This window comes from Linepithema humile, chromosome 2 (genome assembly GCF_040581485.1).
Source record: "Linepithema humile isolate Giens D197 chromosome 2, Lhum_UNIL_v1.0, whole genome shotgun sequence".
NCBI lineage: Eukaryota > Metazoa > Arthropoda > Insecta > Hymenoptera > Formicidae > Linepithema > Linepithema humile.
In genome coordinates this window covers 29,462,355-29,488,923 of record NC_090129.1, presented here as the reverse complement: position 1 = coordinate 29,488,923, position 26,569 = coordinate 29,462,355, and the positions used below count along the sequence as shown (strand labels likewise).

Here is a 26,569-nt window from a genome sequence, read left to right as displayed (position 1 = left end):
AGCAGCTTCGCGGTCGAAGCCATTTGACAGGTCCTACATAATGAATAGTCCCGCGTGTGTACACCGACTGCGAGCTGATTACTGAATCGCAGACGCATCACGCCCCGCGGGAAACTAAGTTAACGATCCACAACTCGCCGATAATTTTCGATAGAAGGGCAACGAATCATCAAATAGAGGCTACTTAAAGTTCTGAATGCCGTACGTGATAAAAAATTCATTGCACACGACAGCATCGGAGGAGCTGAATAATCACGATATCTTCTTTAGCGAGCACGCTAGTCGCAACGGCAACAAATATGGTATTAATGACGTAAAATCGCGCAATCGTGCATACTACGCGCCGATACCCACCACTTTATTGTCGTTATCAGATTAACCGTTTTAATTTAATCATCCGCACATTGATCGGCCGATATGACAAACACGGAAAAACAATTTCCTATTGATCACTATCTCGGGGCCACTTGTCGCGGCGTGATCGCCGCGCGATCGAAAATTGCATTTCGACGATGGCTTTCAATCTGCCGCGGTGTTTGCTTTTTTCATTTCTAAAAGTCACTTGGAAATAATTATTTTCGAAAAAGCTGACGCAGCGAGTTTCGCGCTTTGATTCACGCACGAGTGATACCGATATAAATAAATGCCTCTGTTTATTCTCTCTCTCTCTCTCTTTCTCTTCGATTTATATGGCAGGAAGATAAGTTACTTTGTATTAACGTGCACGCTTCATTTTTGCTCGCCGTCGCGAGTATAACATAGCGACAAACTGCCATATCGGACAGTCGTGCAAAAGCGGTGCATTTAATGTGGAATAATGCACGACCTTGCAATCGGGCGCGTGTATAATCCAACGATGGAATCGGACCGTCGTAGTCGAAAATACGCCGCCGCGACCTGACGTTAATGTAATATCACGACGACAGAATTACACGGCGTATTACGCGCGGCAATCGGCCGTACACGATGCACAATAGAAGGATATGCGGGTACCAATCGTAGGGCAACAGGACCGGGGAACAGCGGAGAAAAGGGGGGAGGTCACAGTGCATTGTTATGCAAGCAATGCGACGTGTTATGTATTGTTATGTTATTGGTGCATAATTGATGTCACATTAGCGTCGCGCGCACCGCTCCTGTAATGAACCGACGTATATCGCCCGGAATCCTGCGTGTATGCGTCCACCTAACGGGCGTCTCGTACATCATGCGACTATGAAACATCTCGTGGGCCGTTCGTCGCAACGATATTTACGTTCCTCCCGCGAGTTCGGATTTTAAGATCAATCGAACCTGTCGTTCGAAACCTGCCTGACTCTCGGAACCGCATGTGATGCGATTTGTAAGAAATAATTTAACTCACAATATCATCTCTCTTGATTAAAAATTATAATCTGAAGTATTAATATCTCAATTCAACTGGCATATATGTATACATAATAAAAAGGTTACCATCATACTAAACTAAAATCAGGTATGATTATGATAATAACGCTCGATCAATATTTACTGTGGTAATTAATTATTATACTTCGCAATAACATTGCTCAATTTACGATACCTTACGCTTCCTATATGTTGTGTATTACGGCACACAATGGAGAGCAGCGACTATTGAACAGTAGTTATTAATTACACAGGTGAGTAAACGTCACAATGGTTCGATAGTTTGCTAAGGGTTCGTAATAAAGACGCTCAAATTATAATTTTATCGATATGACGTATTATTTGTCGTCTGTTATTTTATTAAAATAATATAAACCGAAGAAAAAAACATAAAATCAAATTATCTGATAATTTTAGATAATTAAAAGTAAAGAATTTCTCGGATTCTCGGATTGTTGGTTAAAAAGTGCATTAGTTCGACGCACATATGGCACATTTTGCAATCAAATTTGTGCGTGTATAACTTTCGCGAAAGATACGCCGCATCGATCGACCAGTATTCTGGCAATGGCCGGCAATCTGCAGCAGTTATTTACAATCGAGCACTCGTTAGCCGCGTACTCCGCCGTTTATTCTCTCTTTCTCTCAACCGACGCTCAGCATCGCGTCACGCGTGACGCAAATCGGATTTTTCTCGTAAATTGATAAAATGCCGGCTCGTAATTCGCTACAACGTCCAGTAACCATCGACCTACGCTCGTCGCTCAGAAACGCTTTCAGCGCGTTCAACTCCGAGAACCTACGCGCACATTTTTTTCATGGGCAATCATATGTATGTTTTGTTATTAAAAAAGAAAGATACAAGCGCGAAAATAACGACTGCGCTTGGGAATACTGCATCGGGAAAAGTCCGCGAATCTCTCCGTTGGTCCAATTAAATCGAAATAAACACGTGCGGTTCATTCAATAGTGACCATTCGACGCCCTGCTGCTAATGAACGGAATACGCTCATCCTGGATGCCTCGTAAAACATTATAATGTATGCCTCGTGCGCGATGAATTAGCCGATTAATCACTCGTAACATTGAAAAAGCGACAAAGTTCGGTAATATATGTATTTTATCACTATTAAATCGAGATATTTAAAGTTTAATATTACTATAATATATTACTATATTACTATTTTATATTATATTATTACAATTGATAAATTTCAAAAATAAAAATTTCTCATCTTTTAAATGTTTAAAACTTTAAAAAAGAATTTGTTTTAAACTGTTGAAAGACTTGCTCATACATCATTTTATATATATAAGTAGACCATTTTCTCGGATCTCGATAGACTCAGAGGATAACAGGAGCGAAACTGCGGAAGTCTGTGCTCTAGTCGACAAATCAGGCAGTTTAATGCTGGCGAAAATACAGGTTGGACCATCGAGAGGGAGTTAGGGGTTTACAGGTCTCGTGGGTGAGTTTATCGCCCAGTTAAATAATACGAATGTGTCTGCCCACGACTACCGGTGGGTGCCTAGTCTCGGAGTTATCTAAAGACAGCTTTACTCATATTCAGCTACCCACCACCACTGTTAAAAGAATCCACATTTTTTGTGCATAATTTACTTACCGCAGCGTAGCTCCTCCATCGCCCGATACCTCCTAGGCTTCTCCTCCTCCTCCTCCTCTCAGCGATCCTTCGAAGCACTCACACGCGTTCGCGACGCACGCATTGCTCGCGTGCGTATCCGAATACGAATATCGCGCGGTTCACTTTAAACGGCACTCCCGACGTCACAGGCGAATCGAACCGAATTGTCCAAGCTGTGACGTTACGCGCGAATTCCGTCCGCGTTTCAGACGACCACATTTACCAATTGGGGCACGAGTCTCTCAAAACAGAGGGCAAAGGTAAGCTTGAAGAAGATGAGGTGCGATTAGTCATTCAATCAACCGACTAGATACAAGGCATCTGAAAAGCAATCGGTTGCCATTGACTAACTATTACTAGCTCACACGACTAGTTTCGTCAGGTCTGACTTTTATGTCTGACACCGAAGATGCCTTTGCCGTAGTCGAGATTTTATGATTGAAACCGTTCTTTCCCTCCTCCAAGCCAAGCCCAAAGTAAAAAAAAATCGTGTCCTAATATTTGTCATGCAGCAAAAATGCGTTCATCTATAGATTCGCTATAACTCTCGGCATTAACGGCACTCCCGACGCGCATTTTGTTATACGACGGAACGAATATATTTTGTAGCACCGATTACGCGCACAAAGTTGATCTGTAAAATAAAAAAATAAATGCAGATTAGTGTTTGAAATAATTAATATTTATAAAATAATTACTGCGCACATTAAACTTTATATTTGTTTATTTATGCACAGGTTTAAACAAAGAATTAAAATTTTCAAAAATATATTTTTTGAATACAAAACAAAGTTTAATTAGTTGAAATAATAATATGTAAAAAATTTCTAAGAGTGGTGAATATTAATTTACTATTATAAATATTTTACTAAATATTTAAAGTATTTTAAATATTTTATATGCGCTACATTACATAATATTTTATATGCAATATTTTCCTTCCCCAAGCCAAGTCGAAAATCGAGAAATAAGCTCCCCCTCGAAGGGAGTTTAATCGTGTCCCAAAGTTCGTCGTTACATTCGACAGAAATGCGTTTATCTATAGATTTGCTAAAATTTAACGTTTCGGACTCACGTGAGATTATCACTGCACTCCCGGTATCAAAATCACGCAAAAACAATACGATTCGTCAACGAAACACAAAAAAGTTGATCTGTAAAATAAAAATACATTTGTATTATAACAACGTTCCAAACAAAACTATAGCTATAACTTAATAATATTATTAACTAAAATAATAAATTAAATCTATTTCTTAAATCTCAAATTGATTATTGATAAATGGTTTATATATTGCGACTTTATTATTTGAATCAGTCTATCCGGCAAATTCGTGTATTATTTCATCAATTCAAAAAAAAAAGAAATTCATTTCAAACAAATTACTTTTAAAAGAGTAAAAAATTTAAAACTCGATGCAAGATATACATATTAATTCAAGCATTGTAAAGAAATAATTATCATTGCCGCAATTAATTAATTCCTACCCGTAATCGCTTCGATTCCTACTTCAAGCACTTTATACACGTTTTGTATCTATTGTATTATACATATATTCTGTATCATTTCAATATCTATTTCAAAAATTATTTATTACAGATCAATTGAAAAATCAATGCCTCAATATTAAAAACAAACATAACAAACTATAAATATGCTTTTGAAGTTTCTGACTTCAATAAAGATTGATTCAATTCTGCAGGTCACCCATGACCTCTTCGTCTTTACAACTGCTCTAAAATACGCGCCGTTAACGATTCCGTAAGGTTCTTAAGGGAAACTTTCTGTTCTTTACGCGGCGTTGTTAAACTCTTTACGACGCCCATTCGTCGCTACAATGGCGCCGCTCGCTGGTATATAGGCCGTTCGAATGGACGAATGAACGGTTCCAGAGATCTCCGGAAGAAGCATTTATCTACAGCTGTCGACCGTTATCTGGGAGATTTTCGCAAACTTCACAAAGATGCGTGATTATGCTAATGATGCGCACGCGGCAGCGCAATCGGTCCCGAAATAAGGACGAAAATCATTCGTCTTCGACTGCTGCCGCCGGATGAGGCGAAGGTAAAGTGTCTGAATAACGAAGATATTCAGAACTCTCTAGGAGCAATACGAAACGTGAGGCAGATGCGGAATGAGGACGATCAAGAATACGCGACTCGTTGCTATGTTTCTTAATTAACATTGCGTTATCCTATCACGCCTTACATTTTCTTTTAACGGTTCGTTCTGCTGTTCTCCGAACGATACAAGAATAAACAAATTATCGGTACTACCATCGCATTAATAAAACGATGAATAATAAATTCAAGGGAAAAAACAGACGCGATTATTCTCTTATAAATTCTCTTCTTTAAAGCAATTAATACGCGCTGAGAAGCATATATATGTTTAATCTGTAATATAATTATAATTATCTAAAAATACTTGCAATATTATTTCTGGAAAATACTTACATAAACATGAAGAGGAAATATTTTACAGAAATAAGATTAAATTCATGAAATAAAAATTAAATTCATAAGATATTTTTACTTTTTCTCTCGATATTAATAAGATACTTTAATAACATTATAAATTTAAATATTACGTTACTGCAAATTACCGCAAAATATAGATGAATATTGAAATTAAAACGTGCTGAAACACCAAGATATTTTTTGCTCTCTTTTCCTGAAGATATTTATATGAAGAGTTGGGGCGCGATAGAAATTCATACTTCGTACAACAAATGTAGAAATAAATTTCGTTTTTTTCTTCTGCTCGGTGTGAAGAGATATCTGGGAAATATCAGGGTTGAAACAATCCCGGGAAACGGTGGCTCGTGTGGCCGCTGGAATGTAGTTAAGGATAATAGCCCGAATGAATCGCGCAGACCTTAATGCCGGCGCAGGATGGGGTTTCAAACAAATTCGGGGCTGCGAATGTACGGGAGGAAGTTCGGTCGTGGGCGTAGGGTACCCACGAGACCGAGGGAGGAGAGTAGGATAGGAAAGAGGCGGAGAGATTACCGGGGATCATTAATAACGCGGAGCACCATTATATCCGGTAACTTTTATCTGCTTGGACGAGCTCTAATGAATATAATGACGTGCTCCTCCCCGTCCCGATCGTGTTATTTATTCCCGCCTATCTCTCTTTCTCGCTCCTTCCTCCTCGCGATATTCGTCAGTTCCTCCATGATCCACGCGCAAAGATCGTCGTCGGTCGGGAAATTCCTTGTCGAGCGATTAATTAACTTCCGCAGTTTGTGTCGCTTTTAAATAGGTAGGTGGAGCGCGCGATATTGTTTTATCGCGCGTATTCGCGTCGTTCGACGTGCAAAACGACCATAATTTGACGCCCAGGCACGATTGTCATTTATATCGCGCGAACGACGCCGAACTATCAGGGAACTGCGACGCACGCTCCTCTAAATCTGGACCGATCGAAGATGGATGCGACGAGTGCGACGAATGGGTGCGCGCATTATGTGCCCGTTATACGCGGATCGTCGAACATTCGCGGTCGTTTGCGCACCAGGGCCATTCGCAACAAGGCGTCGCGCCTGTCCGGCGCTTGTCATTACCGCCGCATGATAAAATCAATAATCGATGCCAAACATGCTCGACGTCGTTCTAGCAAACGGACGTCGAATCACCGTGGAGTATTAATAGGCATCGATCGCAGAATGGCCGTTGGATATACATACGTGTCGCGAATTGATGAAAAATCCGGTCTGGATGTGCGCGCGCGAATTCAGTCACACGCAAATTTCAATTTGCGGCGCTCGATCTCTCTCCCTCGGCGTGTTAATTATTTCTAGTCTTTATGAGCCTGCATATCGCTTTTGCCGCAGCGCAATACTCGACTTTTCACGGTATATTATATTCATTAATGTTGAAAAAGTTCGCGATTGCTCTTGTAAAAAAGTACGATATACGGGCTAACCGTCGTGCTAAATTTACAACAGCTGCATAAAAGTACGTTTCTACTTTTAAAAAAGTCTAGCTTGCTAAATCTTCTTGTATTTTTCTGAATAAGAGTTTATGAAGGACTAGAATAAGAGTATGAGTAGACGATAAATATAAAATTTCTCTTATTATTAAGCTACAAATTCGGCTAACTCCACTAAAATCTAGTAGATATTAAACAAGAACAAATTCTATTTAAATCATATAATTCAATACTTGATATTAAACAAACAGTACTCTTTTTAAAATATGCATCAGAGAAAATATGCGACCGTTGATACATCGTGTAAACGTAAACACGTGAGGGAAAGACATTCGTTTTGCACGATATCCATTATCGACGAAGAACGTAATCGATTCGATCGAATGGTGCATTATGTCATCGGCTTGTAATCCCTCTCGAAGTATTCTCGGCCGGGTCACCCATTAGCCTCGATTCGCCAGTAATATCTCGCATTCGGTATGTTACATAGATGCGCATTCGCGGCATCCCGGCGCAGCGATGCAGCGTCTGTGCAGCCCGTTACAGCCGGCGCGTCGAATAACGCGCGACCACTCGCCGAGTGGCCATTAAAAAGTTACGGCCGTATAAATGAAGACGTATTTTCACGAGAAAAGGCGAGAGAGAGAGAGAGAGAGAAAGAATTCGTGACGTGAAGCGTAAAACGTGAAATGGTACACACAGTTGCAACGCGCCGAGCGCGCATCGCGCGCGGTAAACGCCGTTGCCGCCGTCAAACGACTAGTATAAAAAAAAAGAATCCCGTATATAATCCATTTGCTCGAACTATCTGATCCGGTAAGAGCAACGGTGACGAGCATTTGCAAGCCTTTGCGGGCCGCGGCACTTGGTCGGCAAATCCATTTGAAACGGTTTACGGAGAAACAGTGTTATTGCACCGCGCGTTGGTCGGATCGCGTACGATAATTACGTTGCGTTTGTGAAACGCTTTGGATTTTCTCAATTAAACGCCGGCCGGTGACGACTCAAAGGCGTAAATTAAGACCGCGCGGGCGATTCGGATAACCGAGTTGTAACCTCGCGAATGTGGGCGGAACGGACGGGACGAATGAATGGGAGGTTAAGGATGGATCAATGAGGGCAAAGGGATAGCACGATTGCTTTCTGCGAGGAGGAAGGGACAGGGGATTAATTGAAATCCCGCGGCGACGCTGTCAGGTCAGCGATTCGCAGGCTCCCGTGGTGTACGAAACTTTGGAAGCTACACGAGAGGCTACACCTCCACAGACCGCGTTGCTCTTCGTATATACTGCAGCCTCGGAACTTCCGGGTCGTGCGAGTACCGTGAAATAAGACTGATTTAGAGTTCACGACATCGATAGCTTAACCGTAGCTTAGCCCCCGGTTTATCGATTATCGTTCGTCTCTCTGGACTAAAGACCGCCGAAGCCAATTAGCCAACGATAGCCAACCTCGGTGGCTTTCGTTCAAACTACTGGACAATCGCATAAATTTTTAATAATACGACATGTACACATCAATAAAAGCTTAGCACGACTTGAATTCCTGTTAAGTGCGGAGAAACATGCAATCGTTGAAAGAAACTCGTAGAAAATGTAACATGATTGTGCAACATTCGCTGAAACAGGGACAGCAATTTATGAAACATGTCAGATATTTTAAGACTTGGCGTTTTCAAATAGAAAAATATATGTGTCACGTTTATGCGACCGTGTTCCATGCTCATAACGATATTAATGCGCTACTAATCACACTTAGCTCGTTTCTTGTCGGAAACGAAAAATGGCAATCCTACTAAACGACGGAAGAATGATGAACCTAAACGATGAGATGTTTGCTTCAGCAACTTGTCAGACAAGTTGTCTAACGGAGAAAATTGATGATGCCCGCCCACCCCGCTGCGCAGGAACATAAGATAATAATGTGGCGCAAAAGTTTTGTTGATGTGTGTAACAATATATTTCGCGCGACTTGACGTTCGTTCATGATGCGACGTTTAAAAACTCGGCGGCGTTCCGCAGAGATCCCACGAGATTCCATCGATCACGGGCGCTACCGGACTACTACCGCTCGCCGCAAACAAAAATAATCCTATTTGCGCAAACGCAGCGAATTCGAGAGTCCGTCGATCGCCTCCGTTCATCAATTCGCCTTTCTCGACGAGGGGCTTCTTCCGCGAGTTCCGAGTTCTCCCGAGAATTATCGCTCCTCGACGCTCGACGCTCGGTGAGAGAGCGCCGCAGTCAACAGAGAGAAAAACAGAGGCAGGCAGCTCGGGATGAAATACGAGCCGGGCCGCTGATACGCCCGCGAAAAACCGCGAATCCGTCGGAAGATTCGCTTCAACCGCGCGAGCCAACGACCAATCAGCGGGACGAGTGCGCGGGAATCGCGATGGACCATCCGTCTTGTCGTCGCCATGGGCATTATCATATTTCCCGAGCAGCGTCACGGTCGCGAGACTCAAGACCGCGCGGTGGTGCCCCGAGTCGATCCCCGTCGGGCGATGCCTCACGCACGAGCGACGACGCCGCTTAAACGGATAAATCTCTTCGGAACCAATTTCGCAGGGTTTCATTTGCATCGACGGCGGATCTGACGCCGCGCGGTTTCGTAAACAAGTCTCGCGTCGCTTCTTATCCCGCTGTAAGGCGAACTCGTTAAAAGTTACCGCGGCATCCGATTAAGATAACGTTGCGCGCCGTGCACCGATATATACGGCCGCTTCGATTCCGAATCCGACGGGCTCTGGCTGGTAGATCCTAACGCGATATCGATTATCGTTCTCGCTATTATCGCGACGAGGCCGTTTTCACGATCGGTAAACAGGGCTCGACGGTGCGATCACGCGATACGAATTGTTTACTGCGCGTTTCTTCACATTAAAGCTGTCGCGATGTTCACCCCGAATTATAGTGCGACATCAATATTTAAGGAACATCGCGAACGTCTCAATATGTCTCTCTTCTCAAAACAATAATTTTTTACCGTAAAAATTTCAAGAATATAGGCCATTAGGCTCGATCTTCATTTCATTGATCATCTCATGTTTTTCATTTCATGTGCATCGATATTTTCACATTAATTATTTTTGTTTATTGATAAGTAATTAGTATACCAATCAATAGAAAATTAATATTTAGAAAACCTGTATCTATAACGCAAAGAGCTAATAGACACGTCAAAATCTGCGAAGGAAAAGCTTATTAATAATTTCGAAATACCTACTTATATTAGATATTTTGAAGAGAGCAAATTTAGGTCAAACTTATAAATAAATATACGTATAGATTAAGCTTAAAAAAGACGTACACTTTTGCAATTTGTCTACAGGAATAAAAGGCCGGCAGCAGGACGGAAAGACCGACGAGAAGAGGCTCATCGGTTCGCGATTCCACTCACGAAAAGACCTCGAGAAAACGAGACTGAATCCCTCCTCTATTTACGTGCTCGCAACTTTTATCACCACGGATAGAACGCTCCATCCCCGTTGTTGGCTCGCTCACTCGCAAGGTCGTCCCGGAGGGCAATAATCATAATTCGCCAGCTATTGTTTCGCAGATAATTAAGTTCTTGCTCTTGGAACGCGTCTTCGGCCGGCGACGGTGTGTTCCTACGTGCCACGCCGGCGTCTTTGCCAATCTCGAGAAAAACCATTCCGAGCCGTCGTCCTCGTTCGAGAGAGCGAGCCGGTCCTGCTTGTAGGTGGGTATTAAGGAGCTCGCCCCTTTGCAAATACGATCGCAGCCTCGCTTCGAGGGAATTACAGTATCGCGCAGCAAAATTGTATACCGGATATCGATTCCGTTCGCCCGTTCGCCCGTTCGCCCGCGCCACCGTGATTTGTGACCGAAACTGTGCGCCAAACGTTTCTTCATGCAGCAACTTATGAAAGCTTTATCGACGAACCGTCTTCGCCACTTCGCCAGTGTTGCAAATTAAACTGACTTGTTGATGCTTTGAATTAGGATCTTAATACGCTTATCGATTGCCAAAAGAAAATGTGATTATTACCAGAAAAGACTTATCAGGGAAGAACGCTAAATTTAACCAAGTTAAGAAAAAGATATAATAACGAAAAAAATAATGAGCATCGATTTAACAAGAAAAATAGCTCATCTCGGTGCTGCTTTTAAGTAGCCAATCGTTTACCAATTCATCAAATTCTGACTTCCATTGATTTATTTTCTGCGCTATTTTTCCACTGCTCATTTACGCGACATAAATAGACCCGCCATCTCATTTTCTTCAATCTTTCTTTCAGTAAACCAAAATAATCCCCAATGATACGATATAAAAAATATTTTAAAAGATTCCAATAATATACACAAACACAAGCGACATGTTTGAATTAAATATTAGTTTGAAAAATTTAACGTTGCTTTTCAAACAAAGATTAAAAAGAAAATCAATGGCAGTAAAACTATATTCTTTCACCGCATAAAAACTATCCTACAAAGTAAAATAATGTTTGAAAAGTCCATAAAACTTGCAAACGCGATAGAAATCCAATTGTATTTTGACAGAGAAAAGACTAATTCAATTTTCGATAAGAAATATTTTCTCTCTTCATCAAATGCGATTACTGTGATTTTTGTGATCGTCGCGAAAGTGATGAAAATACACCGATTTTTAAAGTCTCGAACAGCAGCGCGGAATTACCTGTTACTCGCGCTACAAATTTTCCGCATCGATCATTTGGACCCGACGTTGCCGAAAACGCTTTGCGCCTGTATCGCGACAACGCGGCGGTGGAAGATTCCATCAAGTTTTCAACTGCAATGGTAGCGGCGAAAACCTCGTCGACACAGGCGGACGGTACATGGCCGAGGCTGGCTACTCGCCACACGTACACTCCTCCGTCATGGGTTTCCTCTTCCCCCCGCCCTGGATAAATTACGCTAGATATCTGCATACAAAACGGCCTGGGAAAATTAAAAACACAAACAGCGAGCGGGAAGCATCCCCTCTCCCCCTCGTTCCAACCCGTCCGTTCTCATTCCCTTCATCGCGTCCCTATGCCGCACTTTCTCTCGCACTCTTTCTCACCACCTCGCTCTCTCCGTCCGCCTGTGCCGGCCGCTGCTTTCCCCGAAGCGGTAGCGACGCTATCGCATTATAGCGCCGGGCCACCAATCTTGTAAATTGCCTTCCGCTGAGAGTAGAAATCATAAGTTTTCCGGTAATCAAATGATTCATCGCACCACGCTGCCAGACGGACCCGTGCGATGACGTCGTTGCAATGCAACAAGACATCTCGATTACAGAACTCGCGAATATGATCCTTGGACTTTTCATATATTCTGCTAACACGATTTATTCTCACGATTCGAACATCGGTATCAAATTTCGATAACTTTCTAATCTCCAAATATGACAAATGCATAATTGTATTAAGTAATTTAATCAGCATCATATCGATGCTAATATTATACATTCTGCTTTTCTTATGTAATTTGATCTAAGTGCTTTAGAGAATTCTAACACAATAAAAAGAAAATTTGTAAATAGATTCGCGCTCATCGGAATAAATTATTTAGTTTGTGATAATACAATAATATAGTATAATGTAACAAGAGAACTATCAGTCCACACTTTCTCAAAATAATGGATATTCCAATTTTATACCCCTCCTAGCATCAATTTTCTAATAAAAGTTTGAAATAAAACAAGATAAAAAGAACATCTAAACAAAAAGTATACACAATCTCCAAATATTGCAAATAATAAATTTCACGCACGATTTATATATATTTTGCACTCAAATTAAAGAATTAATTTGACAATTTGCAAAAAAATTAAAGATTTTATAATTCCTTAATTCCATAATTTCAGTTTCAGAATAAAAATAATGTATAAAATAACATATAAAATATGCTCAAACATATAAAAAATACTTTTTGCAAAAATCTGATCCATAATATACGATTTGCAATAATCCAAAAATCTATAATTTTTGACCAATATATAATTATTGCAAAAATATATGAGTATTATTGAGAGACAAAAAATGCAAACTATACAATTGCAAACTAAATGATTAAAATTCTAAAATGCGAAGAAAAGCGTCATCATAACTTTATAAAACTGGTCGGATTATTACATTCAGTAATTTCAAACCTTACACATATGTAGCTCCAACGACAACAACACATAGCTCCAACCACACAGCCTATTTCCAAGAAATTGCTCCTCAAAACAACAATCGCTCGTAGCTTCTAATCGCGTTGAAAAGCAGCAATGATGAATTTCCTGTAAATTAATAAAATAAACAATAATATTTTCAAAAAACTATTCCATAATCTCTATTATTACAAGCGCGAAACAATTCTATCTGTTGCAAAATTCGACATCGTAATAATGTTCAATAGAATAGCACAATTAATAAAATAATTAACACACTACGATAATCGCGCATTTCGAATCGGCATCCTCAATATTATCCCGAAGATCCAAACCAAAAAGAATCAAAAGACAGACAATTTCATACTGATGCTTTATGACTCTGAAAGTAATATTCGACTTAACCTATCCTGATAGATGCAACTGACTTTACGTATATCAAATTACTAATAATTATTTTTCGACAAGCAATGCCTCACACGATCCGACCGGTGCGAATGATTTTACGTATATCGAAAGACTGATAATTGTACACATTAAAAATTCCTTAACAACAATTACCCGTCGTTGAGTTTAATATTCTCGATATTTGTTGCTTACCAATACGCGCTAAGAAATACTTCATGACAATTGCTCATCGTTGAATTTAACTTTTCTGGCATTTATTGCTTACCAAATTCACTTTAAATGAGAAGATATTCTTATAAAACGCAGAACAACACTCGCACCGATCGCTCCGCTCGTACTTATACTGTGAAATGATCTATGCGCACAAGATGGCGTGACGTCACGAGCGCGCAATCGGGTATGTTCTTAAATCGTTTAAACGAATTAAAGGAGCAACTTCACAGCGACGCCCAAAGATTTCACGAATAATGACGAAGTTGAACATAAGGCGTTTGCTTTATGACTCTCCAAAAACTGATTGGTTTGATTGATTTGGTTAGACTACGTATTAATTAAATTTTCACGATGATAATAGCTTATAATCTAATTCGACATCTGTATTCCCGAGATACGTGTAGAAAGTTTGAAAGACAAAAACAACTTCGCATCCCGCTTACGTTTCGGCAAGTAATACCCCACACAATTCGACCGGTGCGAATGATTTTACATACATCGAAAGGTTGATAATTGTTCGCGCTGAAAACAACATTTACAAAAATTATCTATCGTTGAGTTTAATATTCTCGATATTTGTTGCTTACCAAATTCACTTTGGACGAGAAAATATATATGTGAAACGTAGAACGCCGCTCGCTCGCGTGTGATCACTCTATCGCCATCTCGTGAAGTGATCTTGCGCACGATAGGTTTTGTGACGTCAGAGTCACATGATCAATAGAAATCGCGTGATCACATGAGCCTGTTCAAATTCGAAAAATGCGTTAAAAATTATTGCCAAATCAATCAATTAATTATTGTCTATTATACGTGTACATCTTTTGGATTATTATATAGGCTACTATGACAGATTGACTATTGACTATTCCCAGTAAACACAAGCTAACAGTAACATAACGTCAATATTATAATTTCCCACTTAACAATGTAACTGCAATATAACATGCCTTGTACGTAACAATTATGTTGTTGAGTGAGAAATTGTAACATTAATGTTATGTTACTGTTACTTTGTGTTTGCTGGGTTAATACTGACCGCACATCACGGACATATTACGCATCATGTTCGAATTAATAAATAATATGCGTGAGATATAAAATACATTAGTATTTAAAATTTATTAAATTTACTCAAATAAATTTACTTATATTAATTCGACACTCTCATCTATATTCAAATTAAAATGATCTTTCTTAATTTATATAAAAAAATGACATAAATAATTCACTAATTTATTTATTTCATAAAATTTACTAATTAGGCTTTACTAATTAATTTATTTATTCATATTACGTAAAATTATAACTTGGAAAATTTTTCCTACATGCAATGTTTTAGAAAATATTTCAATATTGCTTGTAAAAGCTTTGAAAAACGTTTTAATGTGACCATTAATTAATATAATCGTCTATCAAATAATAATATAGTCTGTAAAATCGTCTGAAAAAATCGTCTATCACATTCAATTTGATATTCACGGCTCTCATTTGTATGCAAAATTCATTTTCAACAAGTGAAAAACATAAAAAGCGCAGAGCAAGCACAATTCGATCTGAAATCTGCGCTACTGATATGTAACTAATAAAAATGTAAAAACGATGGAAAGGAAGAATGTTTCGCCGCTCGGTGCGAGAATGTCTTCGAAAAAACCAGACGCAAGAAATTCTCCGCGACATAATGACACGAAACCAAGATAAACTTGTAAATATGTATACTCTGTGCGAATAATTACGTTGAAAAAATACCGTGCGAGTAACGGTGGGTTAAGAATAAGAATGCAAACGTACCGAATACGATTCCACACGTTTCCGCTTAAGCGGCGCGTGTAAGAAGTGCGGTCCCTTTTGATTTATCGGCCACAAATCACGCGGGCCAGAGAAAGCGCTTGATTTTTATTGGCCGCAGTTACTTCCAATACATCATTCGCAGAATTCGATGCCGTTACCCTCGTGGATCGCGCGCTCTCCTCGGGCCATTGCCTCCCCCGCACCGGCGAACTCACTCGATTCCATGTTCTTGAAGGCCATGATAATTCCGCCCGCTCTCGCGAAAGGAAATCCGTGTGATTCCATAGTAATCGATGCACATAGCCATGTATTCATAGATGCACCTAAAATGTTAAAGTCGTCAGTCGATTTGAACGTACACGGGCCGTCGCATTTGCTCAACAATTAATAATCGATATGACCGCGGGAGTATTTAACACAAGTTTTCATTAACCAGTGATTTATAACGTACTGCTGACGCTTTATAGCAGAATGCATGTAATATCACGCCGATTGCAACGATAGCACTCTTCGGAGATTAATTTTGCGTGAACGCAACCACGTGGGGGATGCGATGCGCCGTCGTAGTTATTGATCGAGCATTAGTAGGGTAATGATTAATTGATAATTATAATTGCATTAAGTACCGTTCGCGGTAACGCAGTAGAAATTACATTAATTATTCCAAGTATTCGGTCGAAATAATTACATGGTCGCTAGCGTCGATAGCTTATTCCCTTCGCGTAGAATTGCACCGGCAAGGATATTGCTGAATGTACATTCAATGATTTCGGAAGCCGAAATATATCTTCCTACATTGCGAATATATCAACATGACGGTATCTATGTCACTATTGTTGTAATTAAACGCATGCGGCGTTCAATAAATCGTCGTGAAAATTTATTTGCGTGATAGATACAATCAAGCGATAAAGTTAAACTAGTCATTATATTAATTAAAATCTGTTCGTTCTTGGCATGTATATTCGTGACATTATGAATATTATACTAGTTATATATATACATATATACATGGCTATTAGATTTCACTTAAAGTTTCAAAATTTAAGAACCCAAAAATGAATATCTTCATAAAATCATCATGAATGTATAATATTATTACTTAAACAGGAAACAGTTTGTAGTTTTTTTGTCAATCTTTTATTAAAGATTGTCTGGATGAATTAAAATAGCTAGAAAGATATTAATTACATTCGTGTAAAATGCATTGCGAGTTTCGTAAAAATAATCCTTATGTCCTCATTCAAATATCAGTTGAACTCTTCGTCATTTCTTTTTTCGTTATTCTAGCCAGTCATTGTTCTGGTAAAAAAGACTACAAGATAGATTAAACCTCCGTCAGCCTGCCCAATAAAAGACGCACTGCTGAAGTATTCATGCATCATAGAATTAACCCGGACCGTCTCGAGGTACGAGACTTAATTTAAAGTCAGACGGCGTAGAGAAAGCTCATAAATACGTGACCGATGTTCACATACTCTCGAACACGACCAGCGGCCACGTGCCGTGACGATGCGATGAAGAGCCACACATGCGTATATTTTTCCTAAGCGATATGATAAGAGCAAATAATGTAAAGACAGTTTTGGGAATTTTTAATCACCTCCTTTACACCTATCGATCCACTTTATTTACGTGATCCTTTAACCGTTTTATTCTCTTTAATCTTTGCAAATTTTTACAAAACACAGTATGGCTTATTATGCATAAAAATAATTATTATTATTGCATATAATTTCTTAAATAATAGATATATAAATGAATAGAATGCATTGGATATTTCTAGAAAAAATGTATAAACATAAAGAAAATCTTCAAAATTGCAATTCTGTAATTAATCTAAAATAGATCTAAGTCTCTCTCTCTCTCATTTTAAAAAAGCTTAATTATTACATATAGATTTGTCTGTCTCCATTTTATCTTAAAAATATTCAAATAACTCATTCCAAAACAGAGAGAAACGCGATATGTTTCTTTTGTAAAATACGTTTGAATATATAAATATCATTAAATATCAATGTGTTCTCATGAACAAAATACACACAAAGGCTTTATAAGCGGAAAATTAACTTACTCTTTAAGATTAACGAGAAAAGTTTCGTATTAGATCGCAATCTGCTCGCGGGTACAAAGTTCCATGCATGTACATTTATGAGAGTGATATCGTGAATACGTCCAGCACGGCAACAAGCGATATCCCACCCAGCAACCCCAAGAGGTGCGCGCTACATCGCACGCAGGCAAGGATAGAAGGATGTTTTATGGTGCCTGCATTACAATCCGTTTTTTATATCAATTTCATTTCCTTAAAAGTATTTTTACTGGCAAACCATGCTGCGTGGCGATTACCGGCGCCATTCGTAAAACCGAATTACGATTCTCAATGTGGGCAGCGGACTTTAATGTCAGAGACGGCGCCGCTATGATCGACGACGTTTTACTCAAAGTACTTGTCTGACCAGCTAAGAAAACAGCTACCAAATTTACGTTACTTGCGAAAGTATGAATTTTGCAAATGGTCACTTTACCTCCCAACGTTTAGACGATTGAATTTATTTTGCCAAATTTGAACATGATTTGAATATGATTTGTAACTTATCATGATGCAGTACAACACAATAAATTATGCGTAATTTAGATACAGGCTTAATTTTATTTTGGTTTTTATAGCATTGCGATGAAAAAAATGATTTAAATATTTATTACAAGATATTATAACAAATCAAAAGGTTATTTCAGATTTCATATAAAAAATATTGTAATTCATGAAAATTTATGAAAATATATTTTGCATAAAACTTCTGCCTGAACAATTTAGAATTTTTATCACAATATAATCTGATCATTGAATGCTATCTAAAATGTAAAATAAAAATTAAAATAAATTATTAGTTAATACTCCAAAGTTGTGTAATGAACGAATTAAACGTGATACGGCAGTTTGAATTCACAAATCATCATAAGATTAAACACATTAATTCGAATATTATAATTCAAAGTTATCGTAAAGTATTTTACTATCCACACAATATCGAGCAATATCAAACGTCTTTCTATGTATCGATTATAGCAGTACGCGTAATGGCAGTATACGGCACATAGCGAAATATACCCGTCATGCCAGCTGTGTTTAAACTCCTTTTATAGTTAACGCGTATGTAACTTGGCAACTGGGAAGCAATCACACATGGCATATCCTGCTGGCCCGACAACGCGGCAATGTTTCTGAATCGTAGCGCGCGTACTTCCGCTTGCAAATGCCGCGGTGGAATCCGGCGGGCTCGATAATTCTCCAGGCAACACGGACAATCAAATCCTGGGGACACGATCGCTAACACGTGTGAGTATATTAGTGCGGCTCTCCCGTTCCCGCCCCCCTCCCGCGTCCCGTCGCATCCAGAATACATGTGGCGCGTATCTGCATACCTACCTCACCAATTACCATTCCCAGTATCTGTACAGAACCGGCGAACGTTTCACGCTGCGCGCGGATCATATCGGGCCCGTTAAATTATACAGAATCTCTCTTCCTCTTTCTCTCTCTCTCTCTCTCTTCTTCCCCTCTCCTCACTATCTCTCTCTCGCATTATGGAAAAAGACTTTCGCAGCGATCTTTTGAAAATGAGAAACCATTGTACATTGCGTTTAAAGACCTATTACGAGCCACACATATATACGAGCGCAAAAATGTAGAAACTTAAATCTACGTTTGCCGGAATACGCGCCGGCCATTCATCGCGACGAATCAGAATTCGTTTAGCCATGCGGCAATAAAATGAAAGATCGCGCAAAGTAAGAAATCGCGACTACGTAGCGACCATGTAATCCGTTTCCCTTAATCCGCCCTGTCGGTATTTATAATTCAGAGCGTAATTTCCCTCCGCGCGCGCTTTCGGCTCGCCTCGCACCGCCGAGATCCGGCGGGCGCACCAGCACATCTCCGCCGCGCGAATATCGAATTCGCGCATAATCCCGGGAAATCTTTCGAAGCGTATGAAATTCTAACGAACTCATCTTGTTGCGCGCACGTGTGTAACGGAATACGTAATTATATACACACACACATACGAAGAGACTTACTTCCAAAGAGTCTTACTTGCAACACCCTTGTTACGGAAAACGCAACTGCATTGTAAATCAGTGTGTCGAATTTTTTTGTTTTTTCAAATCTGTCGCAATCCGTAGTTCCGCCTCTGAAATTCTGAATGTAACAGTGAATATCCGAAGATATTCAAAACCGTGCGGCTCGAAATAGGTCACGAATCGATATGAAAAAATGTCGCGTGATATACGACGAGCGAATCATAATAATCCGCAATGTTCCAAAAATGAAACTGCGATATATCTATCAGGTTAAATTGATGGATTAGCATAAAGAAGAGCGACGCGTGATATACGCCCGGAATATATATCCCCGATATTGCTACGCCAGATATCTCAATATTAGCATAAGCTCGTAAATACTTTCCGCTCGATGCAATTTTTTTTCCATCCTCCCCCGCGATATATCCGGCGCGTTAATGTCAGGCACAACGGCGGGCTCCGCCATTCGCGATATATTAACTGTTTTTGTATAGGATATGAAGAGAGCGAGATACGTGAGGTTGATAAAACGCGTACTTATCCCGGGGATGGAGATATATTATGCGATCGAGGTCCCTTTGACCCGTTCGCCGCGTAGAATGCTCGGCAAGGTTCTATCCAACTTTACGACGGCGGTACGGGGCATCGGAAATCGACGCATCGATCTCGAAGGGTGGAGAGAAACTGGCCGGGGGGGAGGGGTAAATTGTGGGTCAAAGGTTGGGGTTAGTCTCGACGCGTCAGCACTTTAGCCCTCGTTAATGACGTCATTTACCAGTCTCGGGACGCGTTAAGCTGAGCGTGAACGCGCAACGAAAGAAGGAAACGACTGACCGGTAAAATCCGGCGCTTCGCGATTTTGCAAATATACTATATCGATGACCGCTCTGGCTGCTCTGACAGTATTTTCTACGACACATGCTGAATATTAACGCGAGGTCGATATGACACACGTTATATGACGTTATGTTATGAATACAGAATTAAAATGGTAAAACGGCCGGTTTTAGCTTGACAATATTTAAAATTTAAAGCGCCGCTTTCGCGAATTATGTATTTCAAATAGGTGGAAAACGTCGGTGTATGCGGTTTTAATTTATGAATAATTAAGTCCGAAATTAAAACTCCGATTACCTTCCTCACTCGACGAAAATGTCAGATCAGCATTCAATTTTTGCTTGGATAGTGCCCATTCACATGAAATATTAACCGTCCTATTTTGACATCGTTACAGTCCATCCGACTGATTTTCTTACGAATGACATGACCGAGCCACTGAATCTGTCATCACCTATTCATGCTGCCCCGAGTAGTAGAAGCAATATCGAATCGGCCAGAATTGATTAACTTTATATATCGATTATCGATACGGCTTCCCGATTTTTTAGTAACCGCCATTCCGCCGCGTTACACGAATATTCAAACGCAATTTGAGAAACCGATAGCCCGATGTCCTAAATTCGACTGGATTTTTACAATTCCTTCGAGGTTCCGTTAGCGCGTAACGAGCCACGTGAGCTCTCACCAAGTCATCCCGACAGAAAATCGTGGAATTCTACAGGACGAAATTATCTTTCGGCGATTGCCGCTTACATCGTCCGGCAGCTTCCGCGCCGTACAAGTCCGTATCATGCTGTGAGGAATCGAAGGGAGGAAAAGGGATGGAGAGGAAGATCCATACAGTCCGCGCACAGAGTCCGTAGGTCCATAGCTACGGCTATAGCTTGCCTCTGCAGTTCGCCGGCTATTTCCCATTTGGCAGGCGAGCCAGACCCAGCACTTTTGGTGCCAACCGATAATTGGACGAATCACAGTCATTCGCTTCGTGCGAACTACTCTTCTCCCCGTCTCCCTTCACTCTTTTTGTCTCTCTCTCCGGTGAGTTTAGTGGACGTATTCCCTGTCTGTCCTCTTTTCGGGTCTGTACTACGTTTTGCCCGTCTACTTTTGCAGTTCTGCAATTTTGGGTCTAGCTACTACCTCACATCTGCTGATTTATGCTGCGTATTTTTGCTTTCTTTCACCTGATTTATTGAATTTTTTTTTATTCTATAAATTTTCAACAGTCTATGAAACTCGCGCTCTATTTGTGCTGAATATGCATGTGCTTTTCATTTGTCAAAGCACGATATGGACTGCAATAGTACGAAGACAATCATCGAGTATACAAAAGTTGAAAAAGATCTGCTTTATTGATACCTGAACACTCCAATAATGATTTCTACGTACGTAAGCAAAATTCACCGAGAAATAATTTGTTATTAAAGTCAAATCTCTCAATTTTGTACTAATTCATTTTAGAATCATTAAAGAGAGAAAACTTCATATTTTAATAAAGCCTCCAAAATTCTTCATCTATCAACACATTCACTATTTACAGACAAACTTTGCATAAAAATTTTTTTCTTCATTATCAGTGCACATGTGAAATTCCTGTTAATATTGTGGCAAAAGATATTTTAATACTTTCAATACATGTTTAAATATTAATTGGAATATGCATCCCTTTTAATTTTGATTGTCAACATATTATATATATGTATATATATATACACATATATATTGCTCGCGGGTGATACATAATAGCATGCATCCAATATACACGTACGTTATTGATTTGTAATACACTGACAGGGTTAATTACATTTGATTCCCTTCCACTGCAACTACCTTCGAGCGCTCGGCCTCATTTCGAAAAAAAAACTCACTCTCACAAGTAACGAATCGAATTTTCACTTTGTATATAAAATCTCGCAGAGAAATCTCCGATTTTGCTACCGCAAGTATGAACTTCGATAATCGCGGCCAAACTTACCATAAATATTCGATACTCCGCGCTTGAAATGCACACGTCATTACGAAACTTGGCGCAATACCACGATTTTCTTGTTGGTAAGTTTTTCCCGGAAAAACCGAGACGTCTTTTTCTTTAATTCTCATCAAATTCCAGTTACGTCGCGAAGTGGAGCCGAGATGAATAATGAACTTTTCGCATATGCAGAAATGATATGCGAATCGCTAATCGTGCTAACGGGAAGTCGCAATATCGAACTGTGCTCTTTAGAGATGTGCTTCCGCTGAAATCACAGGTTTGCATTAAAGGCAATCACAAATTCACAGAGCATTAACCTCGCGTTCGCGGCTGCGATAGAGAGCGATAGGGTGGAGAACGTGAAGGGCGCGAGAAGTGTTGGGAAGACGAGTGAACGGGGGGAGTGCGTATAGCAGTAGCGTTACGGGAAGTATGCGCTATCTGCAGGATCCATGCTATTTGCGTAAAGTAGCCTAACCCATCCCCAATGCCTCCTAACCGTCCCCTCCAGCCTCGATTTCGCGGTAACCATCTACGTTTAGACGGCCTAGAGGGTAATACATTGTTTGCTCTTCGTTCGCTAAACTAAACCGCATTCGGAATTAATTGCACGTTAGGAGGCCGCGAGATAATTAAAGCCGCCCGGATTGCCTTCCCCGTTACTCTAGATACGTCGTTAGGAAACGCCGCCGTTGGACATTTTCGTGGTAACGCGTTAACATCTATATAGACAAATGTATTTTAGCATAATATCAATTCATTGCTTGTGTGCGAGTGAATTTTTTTTTTCGCAACGAGACCGAGCGCTGCAATAAAAGGCAGCGAAATGTAATTCTTTAATATTCAATACAAGATTTTTATATAGTTTATAATGTATATAATATTTATACAAGATTTTTCTATTGCTTGTCAATTTATTTTCCTTGACAGTATATTGAATAAATTATTTCTTTCTTCAGAAACTTTTTTATTATTGCACAAATCTGCTCTTGTTAATCTTTTATAATACAATATAAGTTGAGTATTTGTCACATATAATTTAATTTAATTTCTCAATTACTCGCTTAAAAGGAATATTATTCTAAATATGAATTTGCCTGCATTTTATACCGCAAAATCATTTTTGCTTAACACAGATTTCATATATATAACTATTATTGTCGCGAAACATTACCCGTGAAACGATCAAAAAAATCATTGAATGACTAAACATTTTTATTCAAAAGATATTTTTTTCTCGCGTGAATGTTCAATTCTACATAATTCTTATTCATTCTATAACAGATTACCTATACACCGGAAAATTGTTCCTGTTTAACACAGATTTCACATATACAGCTATTATTTCCACGAAATATTACCTACAAAACAATCAACAAGATAATAGATTAAATGCAATAATTGTATTAAAGGTATTATTTTTCATAAAAGCAAAATACATTTTCAAAAAATATATGAATAATATAAAATATAGTTCTTATTTAATTTTCCAAGAGCAGCTTTGCACAGTCAAAGAGCCTTATGCAATACACACACAATGTCACTCGACAAATTAAATCACGTAACAATTAAACTACTACATTCGATCAAAGTAATTTCGACTCACCACTTGAAGCTCTGTAAAATCCTGTGATATTCGCAGACATTTTTCCCAGGCCGTATGGGAATCATCATCGAACTGCGACGAACGATTTGCGAAGACCCGAGGGAACGGTGATGTACGCCGCTCGAAATTGCGAGGACGAGCACGCCGAGCGATAATCGGATCGATCATACCGGGGAATGACTCGCCTGCCGAAGGAAATTGGTCGTTAGTCATTCCACCTGGCCTCCTCCGAGCAGGAAACAATTACGGATTCGTAGTCAACAGAAGCGATTCGCGCTCGTTGCGATTTCAGAAAGAGAAAGAGAAAGAGATCAGTTAAAAATCGTTTTCTCTCTCCCTCTCTCTTTCTTTCCCGTTTCACGTCCGAGAAAAGCAAACGAGACGGCAAACACAGCGGCCAAGCCCCTCTCTCTATATCGGTCGATAATCTATACGCTTTTTTCTCCGCGGAGGAACGCCCATGCCGAAGACCGGCAAGAAGCCATTGTTTCTCCGCGTACGGCCGGTTTGATTGTGCTAATGAAAAATGGGAAAGTAGTAAAACCGAGCCAATAGAAAGGGCACATCAACGAGCAGGGGCTCGGTTGCCGCTGCGGATGCGAGAGAAAAGCGAAACGGGAATTGAACAGCGTCCAAAAGCGCTCATAAACGAATAACACTCATAAAGAATATAAGATATCGAAGGATTATATCCATTATCATATATCAAGATACTGCGAGTTTTTTACCCGGCTACGCGCCGTTTCTTTGACGTATGACGGATATCAGTCTCGAGTTACTCGTTTGCAGAGATTATCCGCGAAGTATTCTGTACCGCGAACGAATGATATATCGTCCGCAAATACTAAGTTATGTACACTAGTCACAACTATCAATCATTCCGCGCACAAGAAGTAGTCTTTTACATTAGATTTCAAAAAACCGTGTTTCAGTTCTTTTATCCTCTCATTTTAAAATCGATACAAACATTAAATGATTTTAAAAATTATAGATGTATCAGGCTCTGTGTGTGTGGTGATTGTTAAAATCAATAATATTCGAAAGGAGCGTAAAGAGCCAACATTCGTGCAAAGGTTATCGTATATTAGTTTTTAACCATTATTACATTTACATTAAAACAGACGTTTCAACCTGTCATCAGGCCTTCCTCAGATCTTGAATGAATTCATTTATATTAGTAGAATTGTAAATATCCATGTTACTATATTTAAGATATTATATTGTATAAATATTTTTATCATCTGTAGTTGCTATGTATAAAATTCCGTAACTATTATTGCTTTTTCTAATTAATATTTTATACCAATTATTAATAAATTAATTATTTAAAAAATAATAAATGTACAAACGCAATAAATGTATAAGCTGATAATTAAATTTTATATATTTATCGCTTTGTTTGTTTATTTATCATTAAATAAATAGTGTCAGTAAAATATAGTTTCAGTTTTTGGGTTATATCTATTAAAATTATTCTTAAAATTGCTCGATTTTAATAAATCCCAACTTACCATTAATAAATTCTTATTTCCAATTTTAGACGACAGCAGAAGAGAAAACAGGATTTTCCATGAAGTGATTACATCGAAAAGTTATCGGTACATTGCTTCTGGTGGTGAATTAAGAATCAACAGTATTACCTCAGGATAGAGCCGGCGATTTTTAGCTAAAAAACAAATTTAAATGAACCGTTTTGTCGTAATATGAAAAAAGCATGCAGATTCAATTTTGAACAATTCCAATTTATTCTAAATATGAATTTGCCTGCATTTTACACCGCAAAATCGTTTTTGCTTAACACAGATTTCATATATACAACTATTATTGTCGCGAAACATTACCCGTGAAACGATAAAAAAAATAATTGAATGACTAAACATTTTTATTCAAAAGATATTTTTTACTCGCGTGAATGTGCAATTCTATATAATTCTAATTCATTCTATAACAGATTACCTGTACACCGGAAAATTGTTCCTGTTTAGCACAGATTTCACATATACAGCTATTATTTCCACGAAATATTATCTACAAAACAATCAACAAGATAATAGAATGACTAAGCTTTTTCATTCAAGAAATGCTATATTTTTACCATGGCGGAAATATGCAATTTAGTCACAAATAGCTTTTTATTCTTTAATAATTTTTATTGCAATAAGAAATATTTCATTTATTTAGTGTTTTTGCTTCAAAATCGTTAATACATAATAATAATACGTAATAATAAATATATATCGGGTGAAATGCATTTCGAAAAGTTTGCGGTTATGATTGCATTTTCATCCGCGTATAGTTTCTCGGAAGAGTGATCGAAAAGTGATTGCTCATGTACAAATAAAGACAATTGATTCATGTCATTTGCTACGATTATTCGATTCGTTATCAATATGCCTTCTGATATTGCAATTTGCAGTATACCCACCTGTACATATACCCACCTAAGTGAATTAAATTTTTGGAGCCCAACGACAAACCATGACTCAACAATTAAGCCCGCCAAAAAGAGAAAGGTTGGTTTGGCTCGCCTGCTCGACGCTTCATCTTTAACTAGCGGTGCGTTG

General features: G+C 39.1%; 1 long non-coding RNA gene across 1 annotated transcript; it reads right to left on the bottom strand.

Moving 5' to 3' along the window:
- Positions 1 to 468: 468 nt before the first annotated feature.
- Positions 469 to 26,534, bottom strand: LOC105675971 (uncharacterized). Its single transcript, XR_001101325.2, has 7 exons — positions 26,447 to 26,534; positions 25,517 to 25,671; positions 24,006 to 24,190; positions 15,505 to 15,827; positions 14,301 to 14,458; positions 13,090 to 13,221; positions 469 to 3,666 (listed from the first exon to the last, which is right to left on the bottom strand). It is a non-coding gene; the product is annotated as an uncharacterized lncRNA (long non-coding RNA).
- Between the last annotated feature and the right edge of the window lie 35 nt (positions 26,535 to 26,569).